This window comes from Prionailurus viverrinus, chromosome C2, assembly GCF_022837055.1.
Source record: "Prionailurus viverrinus isolate Anna chromosome C2, UM_Priviv_1.0, whole genome shotgun sequence".
Lineage (NCBI taxonomy): Eukaryota > Metazoa > Chordata > Mammalia > Carnivora > Felidae > Prionailurus > Prionailurus viverrinus.
The window spans coordinates 66,005,096-66,019,271 of record NC_062569.1 but is presented as its reverse complement, the minus strand read 5'-3'; the positions used below and the strand labels follow the sequence as shown (position 1 = coordinate 66,019,271).

The window sequence follows — 14,176 nt, the reverse complement described above, 5'->3', positions numbered from 1 at the left end:
CTCTGTCTCTCTCTCTCTCTCTCTCTCTCTCTCTCTCTCAAAATAGATAAATTTTAAAAAGAAAAAAAAAGTGAAATGTAGTGTAAATGCCATTCTTTTGCTACTTTAGTACAATATTTCCACATAATCAATGTTCTATAAAAATTGAATGAAAACTGGTTGAATGAATATTGTTATGATTTAGATATCATTATTCTACTAATCCTCCATAAGAATGTATACAACTGCTACTTACAAAAACTGCTTTAAATATTCATTTTTCTTTTGAGCTATTCAATTAAGAACAGCAAAATAGCTCCCTAATTTAAATATTTCATATAATCAGATGCATCATAATCAAAAGGTAGCCTTCTCTTCTAGCCAATTCAGTGACTTCAATTTAATAAAACTAGTCTTACACTAGTCCTGAAAGTTCAACAATTATTCCCAGATAAAAATATAAGGAAATAGATGCCTTGATTTTCTTATGTGTAAACATGGAAACTACAACCCAGGAGAATTCGTCTATCCTGACCAAAGCTAAGAATGTTGGAAGGAAAAAGAAACCACATTCTTTAAACTTTCCAACCATTAAATATAATTTGTTTGTGTCATTGATAGAGGTCCCCTCATTTGTCTGCCTTGAATCATTTAAGAGCTTATGATGCTGGTGATGGCTACAAGAATGTAAAACAGAGCACTTTCCAGCAAAATATAAACAAACCTTGAATATGGGACAGGATTCTGGGTGTGCTCTGGCTACAGGCAAAGCTGGAAGAGGCTTTGTGAGGAGTTTTAGAACTTTTTAGAAACAACTTTTAGAAATGAACCTTAAACACACAAGGAAGTCTTGATTCTAATGAAACAAATTATAGTATCTTATCATCATAGTGGCTGGTTGGAACTACTGGGCAGAAAGACTCACATGTATTTGTCACTCAAAAAAATGATTTATAATTGAATCCTAATAAAATGTAAAACAAAACCTGACATATTTCCAGGCCATGACTGGATGGCCACCTGCAGGGATGATGACCCCTACCTGGTCAAGCAATGGACTTCTTGGATGATTTCCCAGAGCCTGTGGTACTTTGGTTGCTCTCCCTTTCATTAGACATGTATTTGCATAGTTTGAAAGCATGTGAATTTGAACAATATCACTTAGTTTTTCAGATGAATGGTCTGAGGAGCTTTCATACTTAGAAATTGTGTTCCCTGTTACAAATTGTACTCCAAATTCGGAAAATGTCCTTCGAATGTCTTCAGCTAAGATGCCTCCACAAACATCTGTCTGCATTATTGAAAAGCCCACCTACTGTGTCCCAGGACCACAAGTGGACCAGTGTCTCCGGAACAAAGGGATCAAAATGGTGAGTTGATACTGGAGAGTAACCAATTCAGAGATGCAACAGGAAACCAGGCTTGTGAGCTATTGAAAGGACCATTGTTTTTATTCTCAGAGTACAGTAAAGCCAGTGTAAGGTTTTGAGAAAAGGAATGACTTGCTATGACTTTTTAAAGGGTCTCTCCAGGTGTTGCACGCAGAAGCAGCTCATTAAAATATCTGTTAATGGACATCAGTACAAATTAAATCCAAAGTTCTCCACCACGCTGTCATTCTCCTTTATCTCTTCACATCACTCATCACATTTGAATATTGTCCAGGATTGGAAGGACACATATAACAAACTCAACCAGCATAGGTAATTGATGGCCATGCATTAAAGGGACTATTCACAGAGTTGTGGGCAAGAGTAAGTGAAACAAACAGTTGGTGGTGAAATCACCCAGAGTTAGAAATAGCAGGGAATTGTTACCACCCTTAGCTCAGAAGGGGAAAGGTGAATGGCGGTTACCTGAACCCAGAAGTGATTTCTGTAGCTGTATGAGAGGATACCTACAAAAGCCACATCTCTAAGCAGAAATGCAGACAATCTGCAGCAAACTGCAGCAAAACTCTTGTTTTGAGAACACGTGTCTGTTCCAATGCGATTAATATATTAGGGAACAATTTGAGCATAACTGAATTTGATGTTTGCTTATGCACAATTTCATCCATGAGAAATACCAGGTAAACACAGAAGACCGCATAGCTGAACTGTGCTGAGTAGGAAAACCCAAAACGTACACATGCACACACCTCAAATATCTACCAGCTACTTCAGTTCGCTGTGTGTTATGAGCCTCGTCCATCCACATCTGGTAGTACAGCTTTCCTTCCAATTTCAGATAATCGTCCTTCCACCACTTGATGATAACTCACGTTCTGCAACTTTTCTAATGCCCCATTCTGCAAGCAAACGTCAGGGCTTTTTCAAGGTAAAAGTAATTTCAAGGTAAAAATAAATGCCATATTTATTGGAAGATGTGTATTTTTTTAGCCATTTATGTGCAAAATTGTACTATAGTTTTTTATTAGGTTCCTATCTCTCTCTCTCTCAATCTTTCTCTCTCTCTCTCTCTCTCTCTCTCTCTCTGTGTGTGTGTGTGTGTGTGTGTGTGTGTATGTGTGTGACTGACCGAGATTTTGAATGTCCTGTCCCTGATCCCATTTACCCCAAAGCCTTGTGGTTTTAATCACATGATTTTGTACATTGTGGTGATTTTTTTAAGACATCAAATGTTCTGTTTTAGCAAAATAACTGTAAATACCCAGATTTCACTCACTTCTCTCTTTCCAGTTTCAGTCAATTTCTCTTACTGTCCAAAACCAACAGGAAACCCCAGCAAAAAGAAACCTCACTGATGTGCTCCATAAAGGTCAGCCTCTTCAGCCACAGCTCCAGGTGAAGAAGGGTGGAAGATGGATCTGAAAAGGCAAACTGTAAGTGTGGAGCACAGAGACCTTCTTTAGTTTTAAAATCCTCTCTTTTGATTTCTAGTGCCTTGCTGCTCAAAAGGTGGTCCAGGGGTCAGTGACTTCAACATCTTCTGGGGCGTGTTAGAAATGCAGAGTATCGAGCTTCTCCACAGACCTACTGAATCAAAGTCTGCATTTTAACAAAATCCCTCAGGTGATTTGTATGTACATTAAAGCTTCAGAAACATGGTTCTCAAATCTTATATTGGCTCTTCTATCACATACGTTATTGGCCACTGCCACTTTCAAGGCTGTAATGAACCACAGCTGGCCCATAACCTGAAGAAATTTCAGTGGTGGACCGAACTTGAGCTTCAATGAGAGTATTTCCATCCTTATAGCTAGCTCCAAGAATACTGGAGAAAGTGAAATAACACCTGTTCTCCACCCCTCCCCCCAAAAAAACAGATCAAGATCACTACAGTCCAGCTTAACTAATTCATGCTGACTCGAAAATACCAGATATTATCTATCAGCTTGCAAGAAAAATAACATGACACCCCTAGGCTGATCAAAATTATGAATCTACAGTTGCTAATAGATATGGATTTTTAAAACGATTTAAAATAGCAAAGCCTAAGAAATTTAGTTGGCTACGAATGCTTCATTGATTAAATTCAGTAAATAACTTTATCTTTACACTTTATTTTCAACACCTGCCAACTGAAAGCAATGTAATCTTCACCTTCCCTCTCCTCTGTCAGTTCCTCCAGAAGTTTCTCCTGGTCACCTACCCTCAAGTGCTTAGAATTAAGTTTGATTTATTTCTTTTTCTTGATCTTACTCTTGGAAGCCAAATAATCCCTGAAACTTAATACTGCTTGTTTCTCAGTACCTCTTATATATTTATCATCCTTGTCATTTCTGTTTCTAATTTTCTGGTTTACATCCTATCACCATTTACTTTGGAACACATGAATGACTTCAGTGGTCTTCCTAAATTTATTATTTTCTTACAGTAGTTAGTTCTATGCAAATCTCCAGATCATCATTGCTTCCAGGATAAAATTCATGCCTGCCCTAAAATTTATAATTTCTGATAATTTAGTCTCAACCTAGCATTCCAACTTTGTGCTGGAACCTGCATGGTGTTCTTCACATCTCCATCACCAAACATAGGTGAGACCACAAGTCTCTGTGAGTGCATCCCTCCATGTCAGAGCATTTTGGAGAGCTCCTCAACATTGGTCTATTGTGTGCCCATTGAAACTTGTTCCTTTCACCCTCCTTTCCATAAGGCATTCACTATAATTCATGGTTTTCTGAACTGACCACCTTGATTTTCATTTGTTTTTATCCTTGGTGTTATTTTTTCAGGAACCTATTGATTCTAGGCTTCAAAGTCATAGATCATACCTGCACCTCCTTCAGATCTCAACCCTGAGAAACCCTAGTTCAAGTCAGTGTACCTGGACACTTTTTTTTTTTTTGGCTGAGAAAAAGAGATCGAGAAGCCCTATTTCTAGTCCTTTCTACTTCTCTATTCCTCTACCAAATTAGTTTCTTGAACAGATCTTGCCCCATTTTACCCTCCATGAATGGCACACACTCTCCTTTCTTCTGTGAATCCACACATTATATCCACGTTCCAAGAACCTGCTGAATTCCACTTTCTCCATCAGGGACTGAATTCCACATCCCTTCAGCTGCACCAGTTATCCCTTCTTCCTTTACTTTCAGGTACTTTTTTATTTTTTATATCAGTCTTTATTTTCAGTTAGGACTCCTATGGTTTTATGACATTGGGTGAAATTTTCCTGAATTGCTTAACTTCTGTTTATGCCTTACCTCCCTAAGAAGGACAGGGACAAAGCATAATTTTCTTTTTATGCCTTACACCTTTTGCTTGTGTTCACTTATATTTGTTGATTGAAGCCATAGAATTTTCTCTTGTTTGTTTAATGGAAGAAGAGGGTTTTTTGGGGGTTTTTTTGTTTTTTTTTTTTTTTTACTTAATGGAAAAGATGGAGCTGGGACACTGTGAAGGTGCATTCAAATACTAGAGATACAACCCACATGCTGACAGATTAACAATGCTTTTAAAAGTTGCATTAAAGATCCAATTTAAATCTACCTTTCATTAAATTTTAATCCCATAGCAATTTCCTCTTCCGGTGTCCATTCTCAGTTACATTGTCTTCATAATGCTATTTAACTTTAACCATTAGGAAACAGGGTAAAACAAACCCATAAATTGACACGGCAAAGTTATCAATGCTGCTTTTCAGTGCAAAGCTTTCTATCTTAAATATATTCCATGTGTCTACTGCTTATCTGCTTTACCTAGTTGTTCATAACTTTATTCCACTGAAGCTGTATGTATTTTTTTTTATTTTTTTTTAACTTTTATTTATTTTTGAGACAGAGAGAGACAGAGCATGAACGGGGGAGGGTCAGAGAGAGAGAGACACAGAATCCAAAACAGGCTCCAGGCTCTGAGCCATCAGCACAGAGCCCGACGTGGGGCTCGAACTCACAGACCGCGAGATCATGACCTGAGCCGAAGTTGGCCGCTTAACCGACTGAGCCACTCAGGCGCCCCTGAAGCTATCATTTAAATGTACATGCAGATATATGTGTGATTTACATACATGTGTATTTAATTTTATATGGTTGGGTAAAATAGATAACTAGGTACTTTTCGTAAGTCACAGTAAATTTTAATATAAGAACTATTTTAAAAGAGTTTCTAATATTTGGAATATTTAGCTTTAAACTTAAACTTGTAATGGGCCTATAACATTGATAAAGTTTGTAGCAAACAAAATATGATTTTTTTAATTTAATTAGGAAAATCTTATGTAGTGCTTATTATGGGGCAGACACTATTCTAACTATACAGGTATTAATTCATGTAGTCCTTATTACAATGCCATGAACGAGGTATTACTGTCATATCCACTTTACAGATGGGAAATCAGGCATAGCTAGTTTGTGGCAAAGAAAGTATTCACACCCAGGATTTTGGCTCCTCTGGGCTCTTAACCATTATGCACTGCTGCTTCTCTTGTGAAAAAACAAAGTAATGTTATGGTATATTTTGTGTGCGCATATAAGTTTGAAATGTTCCTATGTCTATATCCAAAGCTATTTTTCCAAATACAGAGAAAGATCTATTAGACTATGTAAACTTGACACTCTTTAGAGCCACATAAACTTGCCTTCATCAACCTAGTGAATCGTGTTTCTCCTGTTACAATTCTCATCATTCCTTTCAAGGAACTTTTGTTTAGATTTTAAAAGTTGTTTTATCAGTAGTGTCTACTCCTGTGTGAATCTGGGCATGTTTTAATTTTTTTAATGTTTACTTATTTTTTTTTGAGAGAGAGAGAGAGAGAGAGAGAGAGAGAGCACAAGTGGGGGAGGGGCAGAGAGACCCACAATCCAAAGCAGGCTCCAGGCTCTGAACTGTCAGCAGAGAGTCCAACATGGGGCTCAAACTCAGGGACCATGAGATCATGACCTGGGCCTACGTCAGATGCTTAACCATACTGAGCCACCCAGGAACCCCTGGGCATGTTTTAATAATGGTTCATTCTTTAAATTTAACTTTTATGTGTATTAAGGTGATATACATGCATAATTATAAAAGTCAAATATTTCTATAACATTTTAAAGCCCTTCTACCCCAACCCTTTTCATTCTTTACTTCCATCTCCCAGAAGCAACTATTTTCAATTCATTTTAACTATTTCTTCAGGTGTTTACCTCATTTTTAAGAAACCTGATTAAACTGTAATTTCTTTTTGCTCATTTGTTTTAGGTACTATCTACTGACTACTGTGATAGATGAGAACTCTCTGTGGTGCAGGTTTGGGGAATGGCATGCTTCACTCTAAGGTAATAACTCAGACATCTAATGTAAACTCAGACATCTAATGGGGTTATCACTATAATTAGCATCTATAGTATTATCACTTTTCTATATTTTTTTTTTATCCAAGGAAAATCTCCCAATCTCTTATGGGTGGACAAACTAGGAAATAGAATGAGCATATACACATGAATGGCCACTGGGGGGATGGCAGTTGGAAAGTTGCATTTTCTTTTACTAAATAGAATTTTATTGAATTCTTTCATTTTCAGTACAGTACCAAAATACTCATCTGGCCTAATGTCAAAAATCCCAGACTCTCTCTCTTCCAACCCATCTGGAACATAAATCTCTAGTGTACTGCCAATGTTGAAAGAAGTATGGTCACCTAGTTATGTTGAGAAGCTAAGTGTCTTTGGGAAAGGAAGAAAGTTCCATCACATTTGGAATGAAATCTAAATGTCTCCTTATCGAGGTGGTTTTCTAACCACCCAACCTATAGTAGTCCAACTGAATCTATCATAGAGCTAATCCCTTCCTCCCTTCCTGCTTTCCTTTCTTCCTTCTCTCCTTTACTATTAGGATAGAAATTTGCTAATGTCTCATAAAGCACTCCAGTATCTAGAATAATATTTGATACATAGTTGTCACTCAATAAAAAATTTTGAATGCGTGTCAGTAGAAAGAAAACTCACAAATTGAACTTCAACTTCCTTTACCAATGCTTTGCAGGTAACCTTCATCCTTAGCTCAGGGAGCCAGCACATTTAATGGGTGATAGTAGGGTCTTTAAAACCAAGGTTTCTAGCTATAACCCAGATTCATGACTTAAGGCCATATGAATCTCTTATCTGTAACGTAGGATGATGGCAATAATACTGGCCTCACATTGCAGTAGGAGGATTAAATAGCTGCTATTCAGAATGCATTTCTCAAATGTCAGCATTCTGCCTTATCCCCCTTAGCTAGGAAAAACTTCATTTCGACTTCCTGTTCCTGTGTATGTTGAAGAGGGCGTGTTCTCAGTCTTCTGTCTCTCTGTTTGCTGGAGGGTCCTGGCTTCACCTGCTCAGTTCCGGATCTTCTCCAGCCATCTAAGGGAAGTTTCTTTTGTTGCCATGTTAGTTTTTTTTTTTTTTTTATTTCAGCATTGCAGAATTGGCAAAAAAGTTCAAAACGTGTAAAAGCTACAACTATGCTGGTAGATTGTAGAGAGAAATAAAGTGAAAGTAAAAGAGCAACCATGCTCTGCAGCGGGCTGTGATGCTGAAGGAAGAAGATGACAAGCTGGCTCAAGAGGAATTAGGTTGGGAGCGGAAGTGTGTATTTAGGAGCAGAGAAGGAAAGACATGGAAGGGATAAGAAAGGCATGAAGAACAAAATAGTCTTCTAAGTTAACACTGAAAATTGCCAATGCTTATTGGGTGCTTACCATGAACAAGTTCAACACACATTATTCCTCTTAATAGGAATAGTAGGAGGTAAGTAACTTAGAGGTATAGGGTTTTAGAGAATAGGAGACAATCTGGAATTTTCATAAGCTTTTCTGTGAAACACAACTCCTTCTTTATATTCTCCTAGAGAAATGAAAAAGCAATGAAATTCTTGTTTAGACTATACATCTCTAAAAGAGAGATTACTCTTAGATTGACTCATATAGGTCACAGCTTCAAAGGATGACACATGCAGTCAATTTATACCGATTTCTCATTCCTTGGTATTAACTATGGATACAACAGACCTTCCCTTTGCTATCCAAGTTTGGAAATTCCTTTACTCAATAAGAGCGAAGGGCCTAATTTTAAAAAGCTCTAAAGACAAAAACATCCAGAGGATTATCTCAAGCAAATTCAAAGAATTAAGCCATGTTCATTCTCTGTGGTAGGTATAAAGATTAAAGTAAACAAAAAGAAAAGTTGATGTTTTTCTTCCTAGTAAGTTGGGAACGTAATCATTAAACATAAATGAAAGACCTCATATTTTAAAGAAAAGCCACACAATTAAAATTAAAATTTTATTTCAAATTATAAATTTTTAAGATCTATAAAATTGGTGTTCAATTAATTTCTCTTTTATTGTGTTTTCCTTGATCCTGAGGAAGGCAAAACTTCACTGATAATAATTATATTTCTTTTAGGAATACTGTGCCTAGATAATGGCATTGGTAAGTGGGTTTGCAATTCCATAAACAAATAAATTTGTATTCACTTCAGAGAGTCAGAGCATATATTCCAATGTACTCTGTATACTCTTCTAGTGTGGAATTCCTTTGTGCTTTGGCTACCCACAGGTAGTCTTGTTTACAAGCTTCGTTTTCTTTCTTGACTTTAATTGAAGGAATAAAAAGCCTTAAGAATTTTAAGGGCACAGCTCTACTTCAGGCTCATATGTTATCTTATTAGGTTTGGCTTTTAAGTGTGTTTAATTTTCATTTTCATTGCAAAGACAAACTTCTATCTCCTTGGATCTTTAACATCATGGTCTGCATTATTTTAATTCATATAAGCATAAAATAACCTTTTTTACTGCACCATTTTCAGATTATTGAGTATTTTTTTTACCAGTTGTCTTTTCAAAATAGTAACAAAAACAAAAACGTAGATCTGCATAACATTCATGGTTTCAAATCAATTTCATATCCCTTGTCTCATTTTTTTCTTCCAAAGCTTTAAGAGGTATGGAGACTGGTATTATTTTCCACACTTTATAGATAATGAAACTGAGGTGCAGAGAGTTTAATGCACCTGCCCTAGGACATATAGCTAATAAATGATAAAATATAACTACCACCCAGGTCTTCTCTTTTCTGACCCACAAAATAATAAATCGCATGTGTTTTTTCAAGCCTTAATTTCTCTTCTAACCAGGCTTTTACTATTGGATTGGAGCAAATGTTTATCTGTTATTATTATAACACACTATATTCTAATGGTAAGCCAAACTTGGGAGACAGATTTGCCTCAATTTTCTTGTTTGTAAGAGGGAGATGGTGACAGACTCTAACTCACTGTGTGTTGGCAGAATGACATGACTTAACACAACGAAAGGGGTTAAGCAACCTCCACATGGACTAACAAGGGTTAAAAGCACAGTACTAGCTGTGCAAAGCTGGGCCAGTTTCCTCGCCTTTCTGAATCTATAAAGTGCGAATAACAGCCTAGCTTACAGATCCTTGAGAGAATTAACTGATATAATATATGCAAAGTGCCAGTACAGCTCAACTATCAGATGAGTGGTAGATGCCACTGCTGTTGTTTTCCTAAGTATTAGTCCTTGTCAATGTCACCCCTTGTTTGTTCCACTCTGCTTGTTATTAGTGCTGTGATTCAGGATTTCACTCCATCATTCACTCCATTGATCAACATTATTAGTTACTTTTGGGATAGTTTTTAGTTAAAAGGGCATTTCACTTTTATTCACCTACCTTTATCCCCCATCTTGCCCACTGGAGGTAGTGGGATATTTTTCAGAGGCCTTAATAAAAATAAGCCTAGTCGTCTGCTCCATCCACTGGGTTCCCACAGAACCTAGTTTGTACCTCCATAATAGCACTTGCTTTTTTACAATAAATTTCTGTTTTTACTTCTATCACCTTGAAATCAGATGCCAACAAGCTGAGTGGAACTATGGATCCAGCCAGCTGTGTCCCAGGGAACAGGGTTCTGCCCAGAATTTCAGGACTTTGTGCCCATGCTGGCAGCTAGAAAACCAAGAAGCAGTTACTAGAAGCAACACTTTATGTGGGTACACAGTCGACATTCCAAAACAGGGTGACCTAATCCAAACAGAATAAAGTCAAATGGTGGAAATCAAGATTTTAGCCTGAGTATGTGAGGAACAACTGAATCAAGAATTGACGCAACACAGTCTGATGAATGAGAAAATTTAAAGTTTATGAAAGGAGGGTAAAACTGGAGAAATTCTCTGAGCTAGAATTCAGGTGGTATCTGATTCTGATCAGACTTTTTATGTGCCTGCTGGGGGCAGTTACAAGAACTGATGCAAAGAGGGAGTATCTCTGTCCCACTTAATTCTGGTTTTTCCAGTGCTGGACATGAAATGAAAATCCTCCTTCACAGCCATGTCAAGGCCACCCACAGCTCCTTAACCCATCACAGGAGGGTGGTCATGTTAAGTCTTTTCCTCCTGGGTTATGAACAAGATTCTTCCCGGTTGGTGGAGCCTATGATTCTCCTGTGTATCAGTGAGAACAGCACACGGTTTCTTCAAGCAGTCCCCACACACTGCATAAGAAAATCCTCTTAACTGGGATAAAATTCCCATGGTGGCCAGATTTTCCGTTTGTGCATTTTATTGCTGTTACTGTTTTCTTTTCCATTTTTTATTCTGAGTTACAAACTTCCATTCACAAACTTTTCATTGATTTCCTCTGTTCTATGTCCATCTGACTTACTTCTTGCAACCTGTCTGCAACAATTCACCCTCTTAATAAAAGAACATTTGCCAGAGATTTCCTTTCACCTTTTCCTCCGGCATGGACATGAACTTGCGTTTGCAGCCCACAGAGCCAACAATCATCCAAAGCAAAAATACATGCATCGCACAGAAGCTATAGATCACTGGAACAGATGCCATCATGCTCAAATGTAATGGGTCTCAGGAGTAATTCTTTAGCTCCCCTGATGTATTTCTCCCTATAAATTGTGTGCGAATTGCCTCTTTGAGGCGCCTGTTCCCAGAGAGAAGAGCTACTTCTTACTTACTTAAGACTCATCCTCTCCTACTTGGTAACTTGCAAACCTGCTGTAGATTAGCTGTAAGCAAGATTTTAACCCCGTCTCTAGTACCCTCACCCACAGAGAATATCCAACAGAACCTTGCAACAGATTTCACTCTCTCTCACAGGCTTTTGGTCTGCATAGTAACGCATGCTTCCTTGCTTTCTTACCTCGGTAGCATTTTCTGCTTCTTCGGTGATGTATGGAACTTGAGACTGGAAAAGACTGTCAGCATGAGACAAATAGGTTATGGTTTTCTTGAGTAATTACAAAGAAGAAATGAGTATGATGCAAGTGTCTTCTATGTATTGGAATGTGAGGTTGAGAGAATGGTACTGAAAGTAACTCCAAGGTTTTAACTCAGAAAGACCAAGAGGATATAGCCCCCATAATATTAAAATGTTAGACTATTCTGAATTTTTCTAGTCATCTCAAAGCTCTGGAGCCCCTAATACTAGCTGAGAGGTATAGTGTTTTGTGCAGGAAGTCCAGGAGTCTCACTCAGTGGACATAAAAAATGAGCAGTTTAACCCAGTGTAGTTTTTTGAGGATTTGGAACATTTTTTTTGTTTTTTGTTTAGCTAATATTATGTCATACTACAGAAAAACCACAACTGACTTATCAATTAGTATGTTGGCTTATTGAATATAATATATATATATATATATATATATATATATATATATTTGTGTGTGTGTGCATGTGTGTGTGTTATATAATCTACAATCTCTGGTTCTGGTTCTACAATCTCTCTCTCTCTCTCTGTATGTATGTATACATACATATATATATATATACACATACATGTATATATATATGTGTGTGTGTGTGTGTGTGTGTGTGTGTATGTACCTGGATGGATATATATTCCTATCTCTAATACTAAAAATTATTTATGTAGTTCGATGTTTGATGACTTTAATTATTTTAAAAACTTGAACATTTCTCCTATAGTCCGACATTTTTAAGTGACAGGCATTAGCATTCCTTCCTTTAGTTCTTTAGATCCTTCTTTTATTCTTTTTTCTTCCTCTTTTCTTCTTTTTCCCATCCAAACCACCCCTCTTCTCCTACTACCAACAACCCCAGTTCAACAAGACAATGATGTCTTCTCAGCCACAGGCATCCAATTTGAGAATCGCAGCATTTCTGAGCTTCACCATCTCCAAATCAGAGACGCTCATTTTCCTTTCAGGAACTTACATTAGAAAGAAAGAAAAGATTCACTTCTAACTAAAGCTACGATTAACTGAGTGCCAGGGGGGAAAATGCTTCATAAACATTACCAATAATCTATTTCCATAAACTAAAAGGAACAACCATTTTCATATCTAAATAGTCTTATAATCCAAAACTGATGCCAGCTGATGCTATTAAGTTGTTAGCATCTTATTGGGTGCTTGTTCTGTGTCAAGCATTGTGTTAAGCAAAATACATTATTTTGTTTAATCCTCGGTTTGATGCTATGAGATCAGTGTTAGCAGTAGCACTGTCATTTCTAAAATGAGAAAATTGAGATTTAGGATGGATAAACAACTTACCATCAATCAAAAATCTAGTAAAAATGTAGGATTAAAACCCAAGTCAAACTCATTTTAAAACACATGGTTTTAACCCTGGCATTCTAATGCTTACAGGATTTTTTAAAGACTCCAAAATATATCTGAGATAAAGATGAAAATAAAATTCTTGATCAAATAAAAGAATAAACTATTTTTTTTGCCAAATTCTAATTTACAAATGGAGCATATACCTACTTCCTTTCCTTTCAAACAGAAGGAATATTTCAAACAAGAAATATTATAATGATTTGTTTGGTCATATTTTAAAGGAAACTTCTGACATTTTACCATTTCAACTGTTAAATAAATCTGTAAGCGTGTCTGCAAAATATAGACATTTAATTGCATGCTATTGTCATACCTAAGAAAATTAATAACTTTCAACATAGAATAGTTGGTCCATTGCCTTATTATTATTATTATTATTATTATTTTTGGTAGTAGGGGCAGTTCTACCCCTCCCTCTAGTCCTAACAGGAACAGAGGACAAATGGGCTCATTTGCCATATTTAAATATTTAAAATTTTATACTAAATATTTAACCACTAATATTTTTTTGAGAGAGAGAGAGAAAGCACAAGTTGGGGAGGGGAAGAGAGAAAAGGAGAAAGAGAGAATCCGTAGCAGGCTCCACACCATCAGGGCAGATGCCGGACCATGAAAGGCAAGATCATGATGTGAGCCAAAACCAAGAGTCAGACCTTTAACTAACTGAGCTACCCAGATGCCCCAATCACTGATTGTTTGATTTACATCAAACTAATAAATTACTAGATATATTACATTTACCCTTCTACCCTGACAAATACACCTTTATATAATAACAAAACCTGAAAAATATGTGCACAATTATAGTTTTTATATGGATGAAACTTTAAAAAAATATCAAAAGATGACTAAATTTAATTATTGCTGCATATGCCTGGGCATTCCTTGGTTAGCTAATAATGTTTAGATATGTAATAAAAAAAACAGTTATACATAATCCATAAGTAAGATATTTATTACATAAATTTTATTTGTCTCTATTTCACTTTAGCAGAAACACTGGCTTTTATCATTCTGATCATATTTTTTAACATAATTTTTTCTCCTGATGGGAATAATTTAAATAAACAAAAGTAATGTTATTTTCAAAAGTATACAAAATTTATATATACTTCATCAAATGCTGTCAAATTTTTAAATCAAAATTATTTTCATGTCTTCTAAAAAGGTTTT

At 36.5% G+C, this 14,176-nt stretch overlaps 1 long non-coding RNA gene across 3 annotated transcripts in view; it reads left to right on the top strand.

The window, feature by feature from the left end:
* Positions 1 to 237: 237 nt before the first annotated feature.
* LOC125175621 (uncharacterized) overlaps positions 238 to 14,176 on the top strand; it is a 42,417-nt gene continuing 28,478 nt past the window's right edge. For all 3 annotated transcript variants that reach the window (XR_007155903.1, XR_007155905.1, XR_007155904.1), the window contains exons 1-4: positions 238 to 1,349; positions 2,209 to 2,298; positions 2,697 to 2,803; positions 6,603 to 6,679. This is a non-coding gene — a long non-coding RNA (uncharacterized LOC125175621). The remainder of the gene's footprint in view (positions 1,350 to 2,208; positions 2,299 to 2,696; positions 2,804 to 6,602; positions 6,680 to 14,176) is intronic.